Below are 5687 nucleotides of genomic sequence, written 5' to 3'. Positions count from 1 at the left end.
AAAAAAAACACATAAAAATGAATTAAACTTAATTTAATTGATAGCAGATTATTTCATCATGCAAAATAGATTTTGGATATCAAATTCAAGTAAGTTACTTTATTTTGGGGCTTCTTTTGACCTGTTTTTTTTACCCGCTTTTTGACCCATAAGACAAGGGTCAGGGTATGAATAGTAATATTAATAGTAATCGCTGAATAGTAATCCCATTCTCATGATACAGCGAAAGATACATTTCATTCTCATTCTCTCACACACACATACATACGCGCACACACATATATATGCATAGTACACCAGAAAACCGCATCTTTCTCGCTCTCTGTATCAGCGCAGCTACTGTATGGCTAGCTCCCTGTTATCAAACAGTATGCTTGTTCTATATATTTAATGTACTGTGTTTTTATTGTCACAACCTGTGTGTGTAATGTGATTCACCAACTTATTGGTCGCAAAAATTTGCTAAACGTCAGCAGGGCAAAGACTTGGTCCTGTGATGGCTTGTGATAACTGTTAAGCGTATTACCACTGTTAGCATAGTCAAACTTGTTAACAGGGCAGCTCATAGAACCATAAAACCTAGTGGAGAGATTACAATTGATGAGGAAATTCTAATAGTAGCACTCAAAATTGCTACATCTGTATCTCTTATTAAAACATCAGCAAAAGTTCAGTTTCCCATAACTACTAAAATCTTACCCACCCCAAGAACCTTCCGAAACCCAAACCAATTTGAATATTAGTCACTAAACCAACAACCTTAATTGATGTGACGACACCTCTAATTGCCCTTAAGACACCAGGAGATTCAAAGAAAAAACACAATTACCAAAATAAGCAAATTGTGACACCTAAGACACAAACACTCACTACTGTAATAACAAAAGTTAATAAAAAAATAGAAATACATGACTCCAGTGACGATTTAGATTTTATTCAACTATACCGCCACAAGACCAATTGGCTAATATGTCAATTTCAAATAAATATGCATGTTCTGAAAAATAAGGTTTTTATGAATACCATGGTGGTCCAGATACATCCTATAAAGAAAGACAGGACACTAAAGCATCTCCAAGAGCTACTCATGTAGTAAAGGACATTATATGGACCTCATTACGGCCAAGAGGAGATCCACTTTGGCAAAGAGCAATTCAGAACACCTGGTACACTTGGTCTTGGTATAACGCAAAGGAATTAACGAAAATGTTTGCAATTTTGTACTTGTAACCAGGATAATTTTTCTGTTAGATTCAGTTTATTGTATTTTTCTATTTTGTTAGATCTAATTTATGTATTTTTATTTAAAGATTTAATTAAATCCTCCTTTCCATAATTTATTTAACACCAACCAATTGTTTCTCGCGAGGTTTTAAAGTCATGTGACAACTGCACGTCAGCGTCCTAAATTGACAGCAATGGCTTATATTGCTGCTGAATCGCACCTTAGATGGGAGACGCTGTCGGACTCTGACGTGCAGGTAGGCTTCTGTTCCCAAAGCGGTTTTTGAATGTCGATGGTACATCAATCAATCGTGTGCCTCTTAACTTACAGACGTGTGGTCACGGTTGAGCAAGAGGGAACTGGTGAGTGTTGTTGGGGAGCTAGCATGCTAGCACTAGCCTCCCAGCCTGTTGTGACTATACATCTATCTAAAAGCACATTTGGATTGAAATGTTTACTGAAACTACTGTTGTGTGAGGGTACTGTTTTGCATGGGTTACATGTAATTATGTAGGCTCACGCGATTATTAGAAAATGCATGTACATGTAGATTAATTGGTTGGGCCTTTTTGCACAGGCCGCGTGTGTTCCGGATCCCACCCCCGCTCGAGGAGTGACTGAAGGATCCAGAATACATCAAGGATTGTCTGGTTTTTCGTGCTGACCGGACTGGTGAGCTAACCACAGTGGATCAGAAATACACCCATCATTTGAGGAAACATTTCCAAACTGGTTGGAAATTCAGCCAACAATTTCATTGTTGGAACTGAATTACTATTTTTTGTGTTTTTTTCCTTTCATCATTGACAGAGACTTCCTTGGCCTAAGGAACCTTGCTGGACTTCGAAATTGTTAAATAACTTGTATATATTGTACATATAAATACACTTCACGGATTTTGCACCATCCAGTTGTCTGTGTTTTGCAATTTGCCACTACCTCCAGTAAACAAACCTAGAACCTAGTTTCTCAAGAAATTTATTTTTTTAAATTAATTTCTTTAATAATCCTAAAATGAAACTCGGGTTACATACTACTGCTCCCGGAGCAGCACCAATTGTTATGTGCACTAAGACAACAAATATGCAAGAAAGGTGAATTTGTTACGGAAACAAATGTAGTTTCATTCTTTAAACTACTAATGTGTGGTATGAACTGTAGATTATTATATGGTTCATGTAATTCACACCATTATTTAGATAAATGGGCAGGTTACAAGTTTAAATTTGTTTGCGCAGAATTTAATATTACCACTACACAGTCTGGTTCTCCAGTAAATTATGAGGTAGATTATGATGCTGAATATGAATGTTTCACAAATGGCGGATTTGAAAATAATGGATGAACGCAAATAAGTAATACCACAGTTCAATGTAATGTCACTTGGGTTTTATCTTGGTTCAAACATGCTAAGATGACACCAATATTTGTTACAACCCCTGTCTGGTATCAAAATCCAAACTATAAAGAACCAAATTGTGTAAATTTAACTAGGACTATCCCCACACTATTTTTTCTCGGTGATCAAACATATCTGGTAGCAGACAGTTACTGGATGTGCGGTGATTACGTTTAAATGAACACATTACCCTTAAAATGGGTAGGCCTTTGTTCGAATAAAAGTACCAGTAACCCTAGTGTATGAAGGAGTTAAAGACTTTGTAGGAATGCACCATAATAAAACAAGACTTCGTAGTAGCCTTGGGGATTATGGGTTGAATGAAGGAGTATATTTGAATCTTATAGGTCAACCAAGAGGAATTCCAGATGAATTTAAAGCACAACATGAACTAGGTTTTGAATCTATCTTACCTTGGATCACAATTAACAAAACATACATGGCTATAAATTAGATTATGAATCTATCTTACCTTGGATCACAATTAACAAAAATGTTGAATGGATGAACTATATTTACTACAACCAACAGAGAATGATCAACTTTAAAGTTGAAGGATTTTTGGCCCTAGGAGAATAACTCCATGAAACAAGCATAATGGCAAAACAAAACAGACAAGCATTAGAATGGGTCTTAGCCAATATGGTAGGAGTTTGCCATATATTTGCTAATGAATGCTGTACATATATCCCTATGAATACCTCACCAATAGGTACATTTAGAGCGGTAATGACTAAGTTGATTAAACTAAAATCGGAATTCATGGAAAATGAAGGAAAGAACACCTGGTCATGGAAAAGTCTGGAGGAAATTTTAGGTGAATGGGGAGCCTTACCAGCCAAAATAGGAATAACTCTGGCAACAATACTAATTGTTATATTTTTGTTTGTGTGTTGTATGATCCCTATTATGAGGAAATAGATCTTGGGTACTCTATAGAGATGGATGACCAAGGATGGTGAACATCAGAAGGACTAAGCACAAGGCCGCCCGAACCAGTGAACCCTTGACCGATTCAAAGGACTGCTGAGCTCAAGGACAGCAGATGCCTGAACTAAAAGCTCTATGGGATGTTAAAGATCTAAAGAGGTCAAAGGAAATGTAACAGAACTGGGTTGGAATAAAAGAGACTCATGGGGAAGATGTTGTTTGCATACACCATTACACATTCTTATTACACAACTTATATACAACTCATATACAATACAACACGGGTGGCCCACACATAGTTAACACACTAGGAACACGTGTGAATGAACATGAATGTGTGAGACAGTATGAACGAGAATGTGAGTATCAATGACAATGTGAGTGGTGTGAATGAGCACAAGCATTAAAGCAATCAACACTTTGATTATTATGATTAGTATTCAATCACACAATCACAGATTATATGTGCACTATGGACACTTCTTCATAATTGTCATCAAGATTATGTATGTGAAGTATTAGCCATTGCCATGAATATCTGATTTGGTCACTGTGGATCCATGATTGTATTACATTTATGCCATATTAGGGAATATTGGCGGTCGCCCATGGCGAGCGGGGACCATAAGGTAATTTTTCCCTGGAAATAACACAATTCAACAGAAAGGCCAACAGGGTTTTGACATTATACAAATGGAAGAACAATCATGGAAGCAATATCCAATTGAGTTAATCAATGTATAGAAATATTATATTAGTTACAGTTACTCATGAAAACAATGTTTACCCCCACTATTCATTCTTAGATTTTAATTGACTTTCTTATATATTTCTAAGGTTATATACAGAGTTATGTTCACAGGTAGCCATGTAAACGTAGTATAGCAATTAATAAAACAACTGCTAAGGTTAGTTAGGATTCCACTTAAAAGCGGAATAGGGGGAATTATGTCAGAGTCCTATTTATAAAGATATTTCACCCTGTGGTTCATACTATAAAGTACCTATTTTCATTTAATTTAACCAAATCTGATGATTTTTTTTCTTCAAAATCGATGAATTTTCAAATTTAGGATGCGAAAATTCATCGATTAGGGTTAGGTTCGGCTCTATATCTTTTAAATGATTATATTATATATTTGTATAATGCGATGTCTCAACTGGTAAACTTCTGCCTTTGGTCCCTTCTTGTTGGCGTCAGCGGGTTTTTGATGCAGCTCATTCCCTTTCACACCCATGTGTCAAACCTTCTGTTAAACTGGTAGGGGCAAAGTTTGTGTGGCCGGGACTCTGTAAAGATGTACACACATGGGCATCTTCCTTTTTGGCTTGCTAGCATGCCAAGGTCCAACGGCACACTAAGGCTCTACTGGAGCACTTTCCTGTTCCGCAACAGGAAGTTTGAGCATGTGCATGTGGACTTAGTGGGGCTGTTTCCATCTCCCAAAGGTTTTACCTATCTCCTGACAGTGAACAGAACTACTTGGTGGCCGGAGGCAGTTCTGCTGTCATCAACCACTTCGGTTTATGTGGCTCGGGCATTTATCTCCTCTTAGGTGTCCCGGTTTGGTGTGCCATTGGATTTGACCTCTGACAGAGGTCCCCAGTTGACTGCAGAGTTGTGGACGGCAGTGGCAGAGAGCCTTGGGGTTAAACTCCACCGTACTGCTGCCTACCGCCCGCAGGCCAGTTGTTTTTGTGAGAGGTTCCATCGCACAATGAAGTATGCGTTGCGGGCCTCATTGGTGGATAATAGTTGGCTAGTTTGCATGCCTTGGTTTGATTGGGCCTTTGTTCTGCCCAAAAGAGGACCTGTGATTTTCTTCAGCTGAGTTGGTCCTGGGCCAGCCCTTGCGGGTACCAGGTGAATTTCTCCTGGGTTCGTCAGGTTCAGTTGATTCCCAGCGGAATGGAATGGTTCTAAATGGGGAATCTAGATCTTTTGACCCGTTAGCAGCACATCACTGACTTCCACAGGTGTTTGTGCCAAAGGACACAGACACCTGTCTTCCAAGTACGTATTTATCGGCCATGACTCACACCGCTCACCGCTTTAGCCTCCTTACGATGGTCCATTCCATGTTTTGGAGAGGGGACCGAAAGATTTTTGAGAGTATTTCTGTGAACCGTTTG

At 38.4% G+C, this 5687-nt stretch overlaps 1 long non-coding RNA gene across 2 annotated transcripts; it reads left to right on the top strand.

Annotated features, from left to right (window-relative positions):
• The first annotated feature begins 1397 nt into the window (after positions 1–1397).
• LOC145550425 (uncharacterized) lies at positions 1398–2131 on the top strand. Of its 2 annotated transcripts, XR_014086327.1 has the most exons (3): positions 1398–1587; positions 1803–1897; positions 2036–2131. It is a non-coding gene; the product is annotated as an uncharacterized LOC145550425 (long non-coding RNA). The 2 variants fall into 2 exon arrangements; XR_014086326.1 differs by having other exon boundaries at positions 1803–2131.
• The last annotated feature ends 3556 nt before the right edge of the window (positions 2132–5687 follow it).

The sequence above is a fragment of the Poecilia reticulata genome, unplaced genomic scaffold, assembly GCF_904066995.2.
Source record: "Poecilia reticulata unplaced genomic scaffold, P_reticulata-male-v2 Scaffold_43, whole genome shotgun sequence".
NCBI classification, from domain to species: domain Eukaryota; kingdom Metazoa; phylum Chordata; class Actinopteri; order Cyprinodontiformes; family Poeciliidae; genus Poecilia; species Poecilia reticulata.
This window is presented reverse-complemented; position numbering and strand designations above follow the sequence as displayed.